Source organism: Neopsephotus bourkii, unplaced genomic scaffold (assembly GCF_033783945.1).
Source record: "Neopsephotus bourkii isolate Nb327-2 ecotype Australia unplaced genomic scaffold, CSIRO-AGI_Nbou_v1 NB_580, whole genome shotgun sequence".
NCBI classification, from domain to species: domain Eukaryota; kingdom Metazoa; phylum Chordata; class Aves; order Psittaciformes; family Psittacidae; genus Neopsephotus; species Neopsephotus bourkii.
The window spans coordinates 1,207,249-1,224,773 of NW_026901081.1; the positions used below are offsets into that span (position 1 = coordinate 1,207,249).

The window sequence follows — 17,525 nt, forward strand, 5'->3', positions numbered from 1 at the left end:
GCATCCTATGTGTGAATATGTACACCCTGTGTGTGTGTGCATCCTATGTGTGAATATGTACACCCTGTGTGTGTGCATCCTATGTGTGAATATGTACACCCTGTGTGTGTGTGCATCCTATGTGTGAATATGTACACCCTGTGTGTGTGTGCATCCTATGTGTGAATATGTACACCCTGTGTGTGTGTGCATCCTATGTGTGAATATGTACACCCTGTGTGTGTGTGCATCCTATGTGTGTGTATGTACACCCTGTGTGTGTGTGCATCCTATGTGTGAATATGTACACCCTGTGTGTGTGTGCATCCTATGTGTGAGTATATACACCCTGTGTGTGTGTGTGTGCATCCTATGTGTGAATATGTACACCCTGTGTGTGTGTGCATCCTATGTGTGAATATGTACACCCTGTGTGTGTGTATGTACATGCTGCTCCTCGGGGTGAACAACTTCCAGACATCGCGATTCAGAGGAGGAGGACGGTGGTGCTGTGTGACAAAGGCCAGGCTGGACACAAGGGCTTGGAGCAAGCTGCTCTAGTGGAAGGTGTCCCTTTGGAACTGGATGAGCTTTAAGGTCCCTTCCAACCCAAACCATTCTATGCCTCTATGTGTGATGCAGCCGGGGGTTCGCTGCCCTTTTGGGGCTCATCATTTCCAAACCCCACAGTACATTACCAAGCCCCCCCCGGCTTTCCCACCCCTTCAGGGCTCCCAGCGCCGAGCTTTGGGGCATCACCCCCATGTGGTTCAGTTACCCCCTTAGCAGGGATGCCCCAACCCGTGCAACCCCCAAACACGAACCCTTGTGGCTTAGCTCGCACCCCCGCACGGACACCCCAGGACTCCCCTTTGGGTGCATCCTGCTTCTCCTCCTCTTCCTCCTCCTCCTCCTCCTCCTCCTCCTGCCGCCGCTGTCCGGGGCGGAGCCGCCCGCCCGAGCCCCCGCCCCGCACCCGGGAGCGGGCGGCAGAGCCGAGCCGAGCCGAGCCGAGCCGTGCTGCAGGACCGGGGACACGGGCACGGTGGTGCCGGCTCCATCCCTCCCTTCGCTGTCCCTATCGCACCCCTGCCACCGGGAGGGGGGGTAAGGGAGCAGCAGGGGTGCCCCCTCCGCCCCGATCCCATCCCGGGGCTTAGAGACCTGGAGGCTTTCCCAGCGGCGGCAGGTAAAGGGTCGGAGCGGTTGGACGGGGAGGAAGGGGTGGCCCTTAGCATCCCGCATCCCCCCTGTCCCCCGGGGTGGGGGGGGTGATGCTGAGCAGGGGTGTGTGTATTGTGATATTCCGGGTTTGACCCCCGAAAGGTGCTCTTGTTGTCCGAAAAGGTGGTTCTTTACCCCAAAAGATCGTTCTTTGCCCTCTGTGCCCCCCCCCAAGAAACGGTGCTCCCCACCCTCATGGGTGGCACCCCTAGCAGGGAGCATCCCAAGCAAAGTTATGATGTGGTGGGATGCTGCTGTGCGATGGGGGATATGAGTGGGCGCCCACCCTAAGGACAGGTCTCAGGGTACCCCCTTGGGGCTCCAGGATCCCCCAAGTTTCCAGGGTACGGATCCAGCCACCCCCTTTCTCCCCATTAAACCCTGCTTGTTTTACAGGTAAGGCTTCATTTTTATACATGGCTTTCAAAAGAATGGCATCTGCAGTGTCCCACAGCCCCAGGGCTTTCCACTGGGATTGTCCAGCGTTGTAAAACCCTGAGACAGCAAAATCCCAAAGGAATTTATTGCTCCTTGCCCTGCTGCGTGAGCACCCTGTGCCTATCCAACACCCAAACTTCCCTCGCACGCTCTGAGGATGCGATAGGGATGTCCTGGATGGCTCTTAGGGACAAAGCCCCATGTTAAGGTCCCCTATTTCTTCCCAGCCCTGAGCAGAGAAGGTGAATATAAAGGGTATTATTTTGTCTGGATGCTTGGCAAAGGAATTGCTTGGAAAAAGGAATAATTCAGGAAAAAGAGGGGGGAAAAAAAGAATCCATCTCATTGCTGTTTTATAGAAGCTCTCTCCCAAGTCCTGTCTGTTCACTGCTTGGAAAACTGGGCTTGGAGGAGTTGCAGTGGAAATGTGAGCCTTTCCTCTGGAAAAGCTCTGGTGTAGCAATTCCTCATGTTGGAAGCTGTGAAATTTCACCCCATGCGAGATGGAAACGGGGATTCTTCAGCCAGGCTAAAACCCTGCCTGTGTCAAACTCTCCGTGTGCTGGGTGTTTGGGGTGGGTCTGTGTTATTGCTGCTCATCGTGTTGGCTTGCGGGTTATTTTGGGGCTGGGAAGGGATTACGGGTAGATAATGGGAACGGTGGTGACCGTGCTGCATGTGAAATGAAGCAGATATTGAGTTATGGTTCTCTTTGCTGGCTCTTTGTCCCTCTGTGAAGGGAAATGAGTGTTTGCTCAGTAAGCCCATGTGGGTTTTCCTCTGGTAGAAAGTTAGGCTGTGTGTGGAGAACGTTAAACCCTATTGCGCTGCTCGGATGCTGTGTTCTCATTGGGGTGCTCCCAGCAGCCAGGGCATTTTGACTTGTGTATTAGGGAGCAAAGTTAGACCAGTGCTTAGCCCTAAACAGCTTGTTTAGGGGTTGGATTCACACAGTGGTGTAGGATAAATGCCTTTTACCTTTGTTCCTTCATATCTATTGCCAGCTTGCGCTTGGCAGGTGGGGCTGGGGAAAGCTGAACTAAATGGATTTCCTGCCTTGCATTTTGCCTGTGTTCACCAGTCATCAGATTGCTACGGGAAATGGTCCATTAATACATTATACAGCCTTCATCCACCTGAAGCGATGATGCATCCTGAATCCTTAATCCTGCTATTTTAACCCCTTTTCCTCCATCATGACGTCTTCACACCAATATCCCAGCACTGTTTAGCTCCGGAATATCTCTCTTTGCTTTAGAAGGTGTCAAATATAAGCTCTGCTTTAAGGCAGAGTTAATTTTAGAGTGGGTGTCTCTGTCAAGCTGTACTTTCTCTATCAAATCAGTGCATTCCTCTCTTCCCTGGGATGAATCCTGTACTTGAATGCGAAGCATGACAACAAGCAATGAAATGAGTTCTGCTTGGATCCATCTATTTGGTGTCAAGTTGTAGGCTCAGCGACTGCTGGCTTGGAATTAATGATAAAGGGGCTTGGTTTTGCAAGGCAACAAATTGCTTTTATGAAGCAGGGAGATCATAGCAAGATGCTGAGCCGGTTGCAGAGGGCAGGGACTATTTGTTGTAGTTTTATCCATGGGAATTCGATCCTGCATTAAAACTGATGCAGTTTTTCATGCTGTTCAATGCCAAAATCAGTATGTTTAGGGTTTTGATGTGTGTTTTCTTAAGGTACGGGTGACAGTAACTCAGTTCCAAATGGTCTCCCAGGTTGAGCTGAAGATGCTGGTAGCAGATGGCTCCTTCACCCTGTTGTTTGCTATGAGGCACTTTGATGCTCGCAGGTGGTGGAAGTTAGAGCTAGGTCCCCTTTTAACAGCTACACCTACAGGGGATATTGTCCTTTAACTCACTTTGGAAGGCTTCCTGAGGGTGAAGATGCAAGGATGTGGTTGTACCTTTGAAATCCTCATGGCATTGCTGCTGTAGAGCTGCGGGCTGCTGTGTGAAGGTGTGGTTATCACTGACATTAAGGGTGTTGTGGTTGGATGGAGGTGGGTGCTTAGGGCTCCTCCTGAGAGCAGCTTTCCTACAAACATGGGGTGTAGGAAGATGCTTTCCCTGGAGGCTGGTTTGGAACTCCTTTCTCTTGAGAAGATGCACCCAGAAAGGCTGTTGCCCTATCCACAACCCCTTTAATGGGATGCTTTGCACCTTCGTGATATTGAGATGAAGGAATGGGATCCACCTGGGAGCCACTTGGCTGTGGCCATAAAGAGGCTTTGGAAGGCTGCAGCAGCTGATAATTAAGCATTAAGGAGACCAAGTGGTGGTTGCTTACCCTTGGGCAGAACGAAGCTAAGTCCTTTTGGTGTGAGGAGGCTGCTCTGGGCTCTGCTGGTGCCGGTTGTGGGGTGAGTGATGTTTGCTCCCCAGTAATCATTGTATGGAGCTGGGTGTGAAGCTGAGCAGCTCCTTCTGCTCAGGAGAGGGCAGTGTCACACCAACGAGCTGCTTCCTTACCCATGCTGGAATACATGGAGGGGAAAGCTTTGCCCACCCAGGGGTCCAAGAGGCTCTTGTAGGGGTGCAGTGTTAGTGTGTATGTGGGACCCAGGCACCTCATTCCTTCTCCATCCCTCCTCAAGCCAAACCTTCCTCTTCCAGCTCTTCTCCCTGATGGTTTTCCCTTACCCTGAGTATGCTGCTGGTGTTTAAGAGACCTTTGTAGGGATACTCTAAGAGTGATGCTGGGAAAAGGGATTTAAAAGGCTGTTTATAGCAGTTGCTTTCGCCTGCCAGCCCCTCTATAAACAGTGATTAGATACAGCTACTTTAATGCATGCCTCGACTTTCCAAACCTATGCAGAAGCTGAACGCTGGTGGTTTTGCCTTTGCTGCTTTTCCCTCTTTAGCTCACCACGGCGTTCTCCTCTCTTCCTCCCCAAATACCCACAGATAGTGGCAGGCCACTGTGTGTGTGTTGGTTCAATAGCTTGTCATTGCTCAATAACCTGAGAGAAAAGCCTTATTCTTATAGGGAATGAAACAGTTGGGGAAGCTCTCTGCCAAGGAGGGGTTTCAAGGTCCACAGTGCTCCCCTGAAGGGTATTCAGTGCAAACAAGGACTTTCATGGGTGGTAGAGGGGAGTTCTTCCATGCTCACGTCTATCTCCATGCATCGTGTGTTGTCACATACTGAATCCGTTGCGCATCGTGATTGAGCTCTGCCTCTTGCTCGCTTTGTCTTTGGGCAGATTCAGCTTTCTAAAACTGGGGGGTTTGGTGAATATTTCTTGCACTGATTTATTGGGTTTTGTGGCTGCTGCTCCAGGTGTTGCTGATGTGGGCTGTTGTTTCCTTCCCGCTGGATAAAGGGTGGGATGGGGATAGGAGGGAGGCAAAAAGCCCCTTTCTTTGAGTGATGCACAAATCTGGGCTCCCACATCTGTGCTGCTGGCAGCTGATCTCCGTCTTGGAAATAGCTTGTCCTGGTTTTACTGTAATTCCTTAGTCATGACAGAACTGAATCCTCCTGTTCCCGAACCACTGCATCTCTGGCTGCTTGGGAGCCAGCTTTTGGGTCCAGGCTGCTGGATCCCAGAGTACTTGGAGGTGATGGGCTGGAAGTTTCTGCTGCTGCTGGATGGGAAGGCTCAGGATGTGTTTCACTTTCGGATTTACCATGTGGCACTGTGCTAAAGCAGCTTTTATCTTGTGCTTTTCCCCCTTCAAACAAGCTTGCCTTTGGTTCTTAATCTTTATTTTCTTTATATCTTGCCATTTCTCTTAAAACTGCTGTCATTTGTACAACCTCTTTATAAATGTCTGATCCCCACGTTTTTGCCTCCCTTTCTGAGCTGAAATGAAACTTCTCCCTCCCCCAACCTGAGGTTAGATGCAGTTTTGGGCTCCTATTTACACAGCTTGCTCAGGGGAAGCATCTCGCATCTGACTTAAATAGCACAAAGCGAAGATGAGTATTTCCTTTAGTAGGTATTTTGGGTGTAGCATTTAAAGGGATGTAATGGACTGGCTGTACCCTTCAATGTCCAAGTGTTGTTCGGAGCCACTCTAATAGATTATATCTTGGGCCACTTAACCTCATATTGATGAATCTCTTGAGTTGACAGTCACCTCATCATAAATCAAATTGCCCGAGTCTCAAGTCAATGGGCCTGTTGCCTACTGCAGAATTGCAGCAAAGCAAATAAAATAGATTACATTCTCAAGCTTGGAGATGGCTACAGCACTGTGGATGCTGGTTGGGAGTTGGTACCCGAAGCTGATGGGGTGATGCACTGAGGGCTCTATGAGGGTGTTGGGAGGTAGGTGTAATCCTGGAGCAGGTCATTGAGGAGCAGGGGGAGGGTTTGAGGCTTGTACATAGGGTTCCTTCTTGGATCCTGTGCTCAGCTCTGGGCCCCTCACTGCAAGAGAGACATTGAGGGGCTGGAGCGGGGCCAGAGAAGGGAATGGAGCTGGTGCAGGGCCTGGAGCCCAAGTGTGATGGGGAAGGGCTGAGGGACCTGGGGGTTCAGATGGAGAAGAGAAGGCTCAGGGGGGACCTGATGGCTGCCTCCAAGTGCCTGAGAGGAGGATGGAGCCAGGAGGGGCTGGGCTCTGCTCCCAAGGAACAAGGGATGGGACAAGAGGAACCGGCCTCAAGCTGCACCAGGGCAGGTTTAGATGGAGCTGAGATCTGTGAGCTTCCTGGATCACAGTAACTGGAGGCTCCACTGGTGCCTAAACCCTGTCTCTGAGAGGGATGGGGAGGGTTGAGGCTTGTTTACAGGGACTTACCATGGTGGTGAGGTCACTCCTGGATATTTGGGTGGATTTAGCATGTTTGCTTTTTATTTAAGAGGTAATTAATGCTTTCCTTGGGATTAAAATGCTTCCTGCATGTCTCAGCTGCTGATGTAGGAAGGAGTCATCCAACCCATTGACCTTTCTCGGAGACAAGAAAGGCCTCTTGGAGAAGAGGTCTATGCACAAACCCAGCCTCTCTTCCTCACTCAACTATTTCCTTGTATGAAGAAGCCCCATAAAGAAGTTCCTTGAGGCTGAGATCTCTTGTAGGCAGTGGCCTGATACAGCAGTGATTGTTTGCAGGTATTGTGGGCATGTCGGTGTCAACCTACCCCCTGATTATTCATGGGTCTTGTCAATGAGGCTTGAAACTGCCAGTTAAACCTATTGCAGATGGAAAGGGAGCAAACAGGCAGTGATTGCGGCTTGGGCTGGGTGTCCAGGCAGGAATCCAGCTGAGTGATTCGCTCCATTTCTCTCCAGCTTTTTGGGTTATGATTTTTCCATCTGTGGCTATTGCTTGAGCTTGGAGAGTCGCACTGTAATGATGGCTGAACAGGCTTTGTAATCTGTGGCTGGGTTTGGAGCCCTGCAATCCATCAAGCCAAGAGGTAAGGTGAGACCCGTGGCTTCTCAAAAGGTCTATTTTTAGCCGTGTTCCTGTTCACATGCAAATGATGTTTATCATGAAGGACTGCTCTGCACTTCATACCCTCAACTTGGGGGCTGTTTCCCAGCTTTCACCCAATAGCAATGTATGGATATTATTGTCTCATCTTTCCCTATGCTCCCAAGCTGAGTCCTGTGAGCTCCTGAACCACTTGCTGTGTTGCATTTGATGCTCTGTAAGTATATAGTGGTGGGTGGCTCTTATCTTAGGGGTGCGTTACCCCACTCCTTGTCCTTTGTCATTAGCCTCAAGAGTTGCTGGTGCCCGAGAGCCTGCAAGCTCCTTGTAGTTCTTGTCTCCTGTTTCTGCTCCTGCCTGAAACCTGGAAGCAGAATGGGTGTTAAAGAAGCAACTCAACTCATTTAGCTCCAAGTTAATCACTGGAATGCAGAGTGCTTATGGCCCTCATTAAAAGCCTAATTTAAAGCACGAGGTTGACAGCTCGGCTGGAGATACTTTCCCTTATCACAAGTGTTTCCTAATCTGTCTCCTTTGCATAAGGATTCTGTATGTGTGTGTGGATCTCCAGCCTCTTGCTGTCGGAGAGCTGTGTGTTAAAGGAATGTGGTGTATCTGTGGGGAGGACAGCTGTATATGTTAAAACGTTAATGTGATGGGAATAAGTGGGCTCTGGTGTGTCAGGAAAGCCTTTGTGCCTTGCAAGGTCACGCCGCTGTGTGGATGCTTGTTGCTGAAACACAGACTGTGTGGGTTCTCCTTATACAGCTTTGCTTTGCAAAGGGAAACAAAGCTGCTTGGGGGTTTATAGCAACAGAGATGCTGTCCCTGGGAACTCGGGCAGGAGCGATGCTGCTGAAGGCCAGCGGGTGAAGAAATGTCCTTCCTTGAGTTGGTACCCGGGCACGCAGCAGCCCTGCAGCGTGCTGTGATTGGAGCTGTGCTCCTGAGCTTGCATGGGGTATGGGAAGTAACAGGGGTAGTGAGGAGCTTAAAACTTACCCTGTGGCGTGCTAGGCCTCTAGGCTGGAAGGGAGGCTCTGGATGCAAGAAGGTCTTGGTGCAAACCATTCCAGAAAGCCCCTCTGGGAAGGGTGAGCATCACTCCTGCTGTCACAGGAGCAGCGTGAAGGCAGGGGCCTGATGCTTTAACGTGCTCAACACATCTAACTTGGAACCTTTAAACCCCAAACTGAGTAGCCCACCCAGAGCACCTTGTTTTGGTGATTGGGGTTTAGCATCCACCAGACCCCTTCTTGTGCTTTGCTTAAGGCAGAAGTATGTAACTGAAGCAGTTGGAAGCTGTGAGCATTGTCTGAAGTGAGATCGCAGCATTGGAGTGGTTGTGTTGGAAGGGAGCTTAAAGCTCATCCAGTTCCAACCCCTGCCACAGGTAAAGCCATTCCCCTTGTCCCAAGCCTCTCTCCACGTTTCCTGTAGCCCCTTTAGGCACTGGAGCTGCTCTAAGGTCTCCTCTTAAGGAGCCTTCTCTCTCCAGTCCTTAAATCCAAGCTTCTTGTGTAATAGTCTGGCTGTAGCGAGTGCTGTATTGGACCCCTGAGGCCATCATTCTGCTCTCTTGGCTTCTTCCCCCAGCTCAGGCAAAACGTTGGCTTCTTCCCTATTTCCATGAACTTTGTATCGTGGCTGCATGTTCCCTGGAGGGACGTATCGGGATGACCCACTGAAGGTCTGGAGTCCGCTCTGCTCCTGACGCAGTCTATGGGGTGGATGTAGGGCTGTCCTTGTCTAGGGGCTGTGGAGCCTCCGAGGCTACATGGGGTGATGAACAGGGAGCCCCTGAGGTCATGAGCGTGGTCAAATGGGGTCAGAAGATGACGTGTCCACTTGTATTTGTGCGCCTTCCCTCCCCAGGCATTACGTGCTTCTCCCTATCTGCTGTTATTTGCAGCAGTGATAAGGGAGGTTCAGAGCACACAAGTGTGCTCTGCTGCAGATAAAACTGTGTGCCAGAGCCTTTCCAGCTGAGAGCTCATCAGCCCCATTGAAACCATCAGAAAGCTGGAGAGATGGAGGTGTTTTGGGTCCTTTAGTGCGGAAACATCCACCAGGGAATGGTGCTGGAAGTGCTGCTGCTCCGTAAGTCCCTCTCAAATGTGCTTTTCATAAAGGAAATGGGCAATTTGGGGGTTGAGACTTGTGAACTGGTCAAGCATGCGTCTGAAATGCTTCTGTGCTGTGTGAGCGTGCATGTGATGAGCTGGGGATGCTTAGTGAAGGTGGCAGTTGGTCTCAGCGTGGCTTGAAATGGAGGGGTCTGCCTTCTTGCATCTTTCCAGGTTGCCCTTTGCTTGGAGAAAGGGTTCTTAGAGCTTCTATACAGCTATTGAACACTAGTGCAGGGAGGACAGTTCTCCTCTTTGATGCTCTTTTAGGGCACTGGCTTTTGGAAGGATAACAGAAACATGGGTTGAAAGTGGTAAAGGGTGCAGTGGTGTAGATCTGGGCCGGGAATCATCTTAATTTGGAGGGGTGTAATTCCCAGGAGCTCCCATGTGTCACCTGAATGCACTGAGATGAATGGAGGGGATGCTCCAGTGTGAGTGTGGGCATGTCTTGTCCCCCTCAAATTGGGGCAGCTGACTCCATGCTTACGCAGGCATCCCCATCCTCTTGGGATCTGCAACACGGAGCCTTCTCCAGACGATGGATGCCCACAGCTTCTCTCTGAAAGTGTGACCAGGGTTTATTGTGCTGAACTCCCCAGGAGGGAGATGTGGTGATGCCTGCTTCACAGGAGGGTGGTGTGATCAGAAACTGCCTTTCCTTTTGGCATGAGGAAATGAATCTCGATGGAATGGAATCTTCAGTCTCTATAAAGCTCATTCCCCATAAGTGATGCAGTGTGGAGGTTGAAACCAGGCAGCCAATAGCAAGACAAGGGACCTGGAAAGGGGAACCTGTTTCTTTGGCTGCTCTCACTAGGAAGTGGAGCCAGGATGGGAAGGGACGTTCCTTGTTTGCTTCCTTGTTGTTATTCATGACTCCTGCCAGAAATGTACAGAAAGTCATGGGAAAAGAGGGTCAAACCTGATGTTCATCTGCTTTGGTTATGGCAGGAAGGTCCTTTTAGGTTGTTGCCTTCTTGCATGAGCGTCCTCTCTGCTGTGAACACAGGACAAATTGGTCCTCATTCTTGCCATGTGTATTAGGCCAAGTGATGGCATGGCAGGTGATGGAGGAGGAAGGAGCTGGGACTTGGCAAGAGGGATACTTGTATAGCATGATATATAGCAGAAATATTCCCACCTCTGCAAAGCCATGCTCCAGGCTTTAGTCTGGTTGAACCAGGGTTGGCATGAGGAGCATCAGCCCTCGTTGTGCTGCAGATAGGCTGAGCTGTTGAAAGAGATGGCTTTTGACAAGAGCGGGAGCAAACACCCATTGCTGTTATGTGCTGCTGTACACAAGGTCACTGTGACCGTCTGGCTCCCAAACTGGGCAGTTGGGTTCACTCTTTGAGCAAACAATTGCTGCTGCTCAGCCGTGTAATCAGCTAATAGGATTAAACACAGCATCCAGTGCTCCGAACGTGGCTTTGTGATAGCAGCATCATCCCAAGAAGCCAGAGATAAAGTGGAAATGGGAGCTCCTGGGGTTATCCAATTGCAGTACTTCATGTAGCAAAGCCATCTGACTCCTACCAGAGTTGATACCCCAATCGTTATACCTGAATTGACTCGCAGTGTTGTGAAGCTGGGGAGAAGGAGCATCTCTAGGTACTGATTATGGCTCAAACACGCTGTGCTTGAGGCAGTGTCTCCTGGGAAGTTTCTCTTGGTTAAATACTGCAGTTGGGAAACGCAAACCAACCTTTTGCATTGAGAGAATGTGATTGCAGTGATCCCAAACCCTCTTTTTTACCTTGAGAGCTGTTATCGGGATCCCTGACCCATTTCATGCTACTTATAAGAAGTTCTCTGCCTCAGGTTGAAAGTGAAATACAGTCATGGTGGGGCCTGGGGTTAGATCTAGGAGGAGTGTAGCAAGTGCTAGTAGGAGGAGGCAGCAAGAACAGCTTAAATCCTGTTCCATGCATGCCATCTCGCCTTTAACCTTTCAGGCTCTGGCATCAGCTCTGGACCTCGTGCTCATTTATTTGCTCATGCGGGATTGTTTTTCCAACCCTTTATTACGCTCCAGAAGAGGATTGTTCATAAACATAGTGGTAGGACAAGGAGTAATGGGTTAAAACTTAAACAGGGGAAGTTTAGATTGGATCTAAGGAGGAAATTCTTTCCTGTGAGGGTGCTGAGGCACTGGAATGGGTGCCCAGGGAGGTTGTGAATGCTTCATCCCTGGCAGTGCTCAAGGCTAGGTTGGACGAGGCCTTGAGTAATATGGTTTAGTGTGAGGTGTCCCTGTCCATGGCAGGGGGTTGGAACTTGACGATCTTAAGGTCCTTTCCAATCCTAACTATGATTCTATGACTATATAAAGGCAAGAGGGGCATCTGGGAGAGAGCAAAACTTGCCTGAGTGCTGCTGCTCCAAGTGCTTGGTCAAGAAGCTGAATGTTGCATCCTCCTTGTACATGTCCCAGGCACTGTTGCCTTCTGGTTGCTTTTGCCTGGCCACCTAAATCTTACTGGTAGGGACAGGCCAAGGGGAATGGCTTGAACCTGCCCGAGGGGAGACTGAGCTGAGCTCTTAGGCAGAAGCTCTTCCCTGTGAGGGTGCTGAGGCGCTGGCACAGGGTGCCCAGAGAAGCTGTGGCTGCCCCATCCCTGGCAGTGCTCAAGGCCAGGTTGGACACAGGGGCTTGGAGCAAGCTGCTCCAGTGGAAGGGGTCCCTGCCCGTGGCAGGGGTTGGGGCTGGTTGAGCTTTAAGGTCCTTTCCAACCCAAACCATTCTATTATTATTGCTCTGTTTCAGCATTGCTTGAAGCTGATAGGATGTCCTGCAGCCAAACTGGCATTTTTTTTCCTGACGGGCCCCCCTATAGTTTGGGCCCCCCCTATAGTTTGGGCCCCCCCTATAGTTTGGGCCCCCCCTATAGTTTGGGCCCCCCCTATAGTTTGGGCCCCCCCTATAGTTTGGGCCCCCCCTATAGTTTGGGCCCCCCCTATAGTTTGGGCCCCCCAACCCCCCAACCCCCAACCCCCCAACCCCCCACCCCCCCAACCCCCCCACCCCCCCAACCCCCCCAACCCCCCCAACCCCCCCAACCCCCCCATAGTTTGGGCTTTCTTTGGAACTAAAGGTATGAGACAAATATTACCTAAACCACTTGTGGCTGCCAGCTCTCCTGAGCCAGCTCTTGGACAGGGGTGTGAATAAAACCCTGTTGTGTCTCATGCACCATCAGGTTTATTGCTTGTAACATGGCAGAGCTGTGGAGAGGAATCATTGGGCCGAGACGATGTAGCTGGTATTAAAAGAACAAATATAGCAGGGAATGGCTGAGCTTGGAGATAAATTAGGCTGTGGCTGTTTGAGGGGATCTGCAGGGATTGCTGAGGTGTCTGGATTCCCCAGGCTCATTGTTACTTGGGATGCTTGGGAATTTGGCCCCAGTGCTGATCCCTGGGAGCATGACTTATGACTGGTCACCAACTGCTTTCCATTAACCCACGCTGACTGGGCCTGGTCTGCTTATAGAGTGCTTCATCTGCCTCTTCATCCTGGTTGGGTGGTCTAGAACAGATTCCCACCATGACATCTGCCTTGTTGGCCTTCCCCATGATTATTATCCATAATCTCTCAACCCTATCATAGAATAGTTTGGGTTGAAAGGACCTTAAAGCCCCTCCAGCCCCAACCCCTGCCACGGGCAGGGACCCCTTCCACTGGAGCAGCTTGCTCCAAGCCCCTGTGTCCAACCTGGCCTTGAGCACTGCCAGGGATGGGGCAGCCACAGCTTCTCTGGGCACCCTGTGCCAGCGCCTCAGCACCCTCACAGGGAAGAGCTTCTGCCTTATCTCCAACCTGAACTTCCCCTGTTTCAGTCTGAACCCATCACCCCTTGTCCTATCACTGCAGTCCCTAATGAAGAGTCCCTCTCCAGCATCCTTGCAGCCCCCTTCAGACACTGGAAGCTGCTCTGAGGTCTCCACACAGCTTCTCTTCTCCAGGCTCAACAGCCCCAATGTTCTCAGCCTGGCTCCATACAGGAGCTGCTCCAGCCCCTGAGCATCCTCGTGGCCTCCTCTGGACTTGTTCCAACAGCTCCATGTCCTTCTGATGTTGAGGACCCCAGAGCTGCACATAGTGCTGCAAGTGGGGTCTCACGAGAGCAGAGCAGAGGGGCAGGATCATCTCCTTCAGCCATCATTAAGCTGTAGATAGTCAAAGCACTGTCTAACACACAGGGGTACCCCACCACCTCTCTTTCCTTGCCTGTCCCTTCTGATGAGTTTATAGCCATCCATAGCTGCATTTCAGTAAACTCAGTTTTCAGGTGCCTGCTCCAACGGGTGAGAGTCTAACTCCAGTGACAAGTTCCCAGTACTTTTAGCAGCTCAACTGATGGGAAGGCAACAGCCCCTCCTGCAGAGCAGAGCTGCAGCTCACTGTTGGCAGCCCTTCAGATGTGGGTGCCTTTTGAATTGCAGACACAAGGCACTCAACCACACAGCATCCTCTTTTCTCTCTGTCAGGGTGAGATGTTTAAACCAAATCTACCCAAGTATCTGTACCACTGAGCTTGTGATGAAGCTGAGATTTAAAGCCTTGTCTTGCAGTCCCTGTCCCCAAGTGCATTCTGCAGGTATGCTTTCCTCTTCCATTAGGCACAGATGTTCTCCAAGATCTGACATGGAGAGCTTGGGGGGTGGTTGAAGGATGCTATGGAAGGATCTGGGTGGCCTTTGTGGGAATGGAGGTGATTTGATGGAGGTTCTTCTTTGGTGATGGGCTGGAATGGGTAGATGGCAATGCTTGCATGGAGGTGGTGGGTCATGCATGGGAGCTGGGAAGTAGTGTAGGCTGAGATGGTAGAATCAGCTAGGTTGGAAAAGGCCTTTATGATCATCAGGTCTGACCATTACAGTGAGAGAGGGTCTGGTAAATGCTGTGTAGGAGCTTTTGCCTGGCTCCAACATTTTAGTACATAGTTTTTGTTCCACTATGATGATAACCTCAGTGTAGTGTCACTGTTTCACATGAGCAGCTGTACGGATCTGATGGAAAGAATGGAATACGGGGGATGGGACAAGGAAAGGGAATCTGCAACGGGTTTTTTCTCCTTCCCTTTTCCTTTCTAACAGCTTTTCTCCAGTGCAATAGCCAAATAATGAGCGCTTGATTTGTGATTCACACACACCCCAGTGATGGATAGTAACTACATACCATAAATACCTTCAGCTTTGGACATAACCTGCCCAAAACAGCTGGGAGCTCTGAGGGTGCTCGCACTTGGCAAAGGGATCTGCTCACTTTATCCCGATCATGCCAATGGGATGAGTTCACGGAGCATCTTTGGAGTCTGCAGGGTGTAAAGGTGATAACGGGAAAACCTTCCTGCAGTGACACAGGGACTGTTTCATCTCATGGGATGCTCATGGTTTGTGGCTGCAAACCATTACCCAGGCTTTTCATTCCAAGTGCTTTTTGGTACTCGGGGATTGGACTGGGAATATAACGGAGCTCTTCAACGGCAGCATCTCCCTGCAAAAGCAAGCTTGTGATGATTTTGATGTGTAGAGGAGGCATCTATCCCAGTAACATCAGCTGGGGTGGGAGTGAGTTCCCAGTCGTATGGGTCTGATTACAGGACTTGAGCTATCTTTAGCTGCTTTTCCCCTAGAGAAGCATTTGCACATGGTGCAGAAGTGTCTGGCAGCTGAACCTGTCTCGGTTTCACCCCCACCAGCCTGGCTTAAAAGAGACTCTGTGGGTTGCTCTGTGAATAGTCTGGAAGGGGGGCAGCAGGGAATGTGTTGGCTCCTTGTGTGCAATATGGAAATGGCACTTTCCCATGTGGAGGTGGGAATCTGGGGGGGGTATCACTGCATGGGCGGTCTGCTTAGCTCTGGAGGCCCAGCTTTGTGCTGGTGCTCACAGGCGGATCTTAAGGTTGATGTAATAAGCATCATTTTCATGGTGCTTATTCACACACGTTCCCAGTGGAGGTGGGAGCAGCATGGGGGTTGCTGTGAATGGTATGACTTGGTTTCTCCCAATACTGCTGGCAGAAGCGTGGTTTTCTGACTCAACATGGGTCGTTTTAGGACAGCTCCTGAGCTGTGATGGGGTCAAACGCAGAACAAAGTGAGAACTGGTTTAATCAGGGAGAGTTTGAAGCAGTTCTGCACCCTTACCTTGACCCATTGCTACTGACCTGAAGGGGCTGTGAACCTGGTGAGTACCCCCATAGCATAATACACAGTGTTGTAAAATACAATGTGATGCTGATGGGTTAGGGTTAGGGTGGGATGAGAATGGGAAGTGAGGGGCTGCTGAGGGAATATTCAAAGTCCTTGAAGTACTTGGTCCATCTGGAGCAAAAGGGGTGAAGAAAGTAAATCTTCTCTAAGATGCCATTTTCCAAAGGGCTTCCTTGTTCAGGAATTGATGTGCTGGCACACGGGATGTTAGTGGGATTTGTCTGCTGTGAGATATGGGGAACTTTGTTACTCAGACTTGTGGTTTTCTGGCAATGCAAGAGCTTGCATTGCTGATGCCTCACTCCTTTTGACAAGGAGTCCTATGGGAAAGGTGGGGGGTGATGGGCACAAGTTAATCCTGGGGAGATTCCCAATGGACACAAGAGGAAAATGTTTCCTATTAAGAATAACTAGGCATTGGAATAATGTCCCCAGGGAAGTGGTGACTCCCCAGCATTGGACGCTGTTAAGATTGGGGTGCACAGGGTGCTGAGCATCCAGTCTAGGTCATGTTTTGCCTGGAAAGGTTGGACCAGATGACGTTTGAGGTCCATTCCAACCTGGGTTTCCATGATTCTATCACTGTATCCTGGGTCTGATGCTGCACAGCTCACAGATCAAAGCCAGTTGATGGGGCAGTGGTTACCTAAATGGGGTGGCTGCTGAAAACATGGTTACAAATGTCAGTGGTTATTCTGGCTTGAAAGAATCAAGTGTACAACACAACTTCCCATGCAGTGTCTGCCTGGTTGACTGGGGCTGAGGAAGACACTGGTGACCATTCCAGTCTTGGTGGCCCTGTTCCTGCCCATTGGCTGTAATGGAGACAGCATCAAACTGCATCCAAGCTGTCACTCAGCGCAATCACTCTGCAGTCAGTCACTGGCCTCCTCATGCTACTTTTGGCAGTGGGGTAACTTGGCTTCATAGCCTTTATTCAGCATGAACAGATTTGTCACCCAGGAGCTTAATCACTCATAATTACAGTGTTGAATATCACATTTCTGATTTCCTGCAGGCCTGCCTGCTTGATGTTTGCCTTTCCATCCTCCTCCAGCTCACTAATGCAGCCTCTCTGCTTTGAAGACTACTGATAGTGCTCTAGTATTCCTCATAGCACTTCTTTAGGGGTGAAAGGATCAATGCAGATGTGGCTTTTGCTCTCCCACCCTGGATATTAGTTGTGGATGCTTGAATTTCCCTCTTTATTCCAGATGTTTAAGACTCTTACTTAGTGATGAGACCCTTAGTGACATGGGTTAGTGATGGACCTGGCAGTCCTGGGGTAATGGTTTGACTTAATGATATTAAAGGTCTTTTCCAACCTGATTGCTTCTGTGGTGCTGTGGATCACACTGGACTTGCTGCATGGGTCTGAGCACCTGAATAGCACAAGGATATTGCCTTGCACCCAGCTCAGAGTAACCCTGAGCAAATCCAGGCACTGGTTTTGCCATCATTTACCTCTGTGCTCCTGGTGTGGGAGAGCTGTGCTGCAAGGCAGAGCAGCAAAGTCGCAGGTACTGAGCAGAGGGACCTTGGAGGAGTCTTTATCTGAGTGGAAACAGATGGAGTTTGACTTTGTTCCAACGATGAGACTGGAATAGCTCAGTTCCACAGCAGAGGAAGTGGAAAGGTCCAGCGCTGCCACAGCCTGGATGCTGCCGAGCAGGAATTGAGCTCGGAGGAGAGCCAAGCTGCACATGTCATGTACTGTCTGGGCATCCATTCTGGAATGTGCTAAGCAGGGCATTATAAAGCATCTTAATGAATGTCTACCTGGTGACAGATCCCATAGCTGAAGGCTTCCCTTGGAGAAAGGATGTCGCAGCTAGGGTTTGAGTGAGGATCTAAAGGATAAGCCTTAAGAGGTCCCCTCTTCCCGTGTCACTTGCTCATTATTAATGCACAGCACTTGGCCAGTTGTCTATTTGGGGTTGAGTGTGGAAGTGGTATATTTTATGTGGTCTCTTTGTCTTTTTTCTTCCTGCATAGTTAGAGCATTCTGCTCACCATGTATTTTGGACAGGGGGGTTCTGGAGTTCTCACACAGTCACTACTGCCTCTATTTAGCCCCTTTGTACCACTTGCCCTGTAATTTCCAGTCTCTCCCCTTCTTTTCTCTGCTTGATGGATGA

The 17,525-nt window shown here is 50.4% G+C and overlaps 1 protein-coding gene across 5 annotated transcripts in view; it reads left to right on the forward strand.

The window, feature by feature from the left end:
• Positions 1-1,090: 1,090 nt before the first annotated feature.
• Positions 1,091-17,525, forward strand: part of GDPD5 (glycerophosphodiester phosphodiesterase domain containing 5) — a 168,370-nt gene continuing 151,935 nt past the window's right edge. For 2 of the 5 annotated variants that reach the window (XM_061351404.1, XM_061351408.1), the window contains exon 1: positions 9,009-9,139. The gene's annotated coding sequence lies outside the window, so the exon portion shown is untranslated. Of the gene's footprint in view, positions 1,169-3,508; positions 3,611-3,904; positions 4,014-9,008; positions 9,140-17,525 lie in introns of those variants that run through there. The other 3 variants (XM_061351406.1, XM_061351407.1, XM_061351405.1) reach the window with 3 other exon arrangements.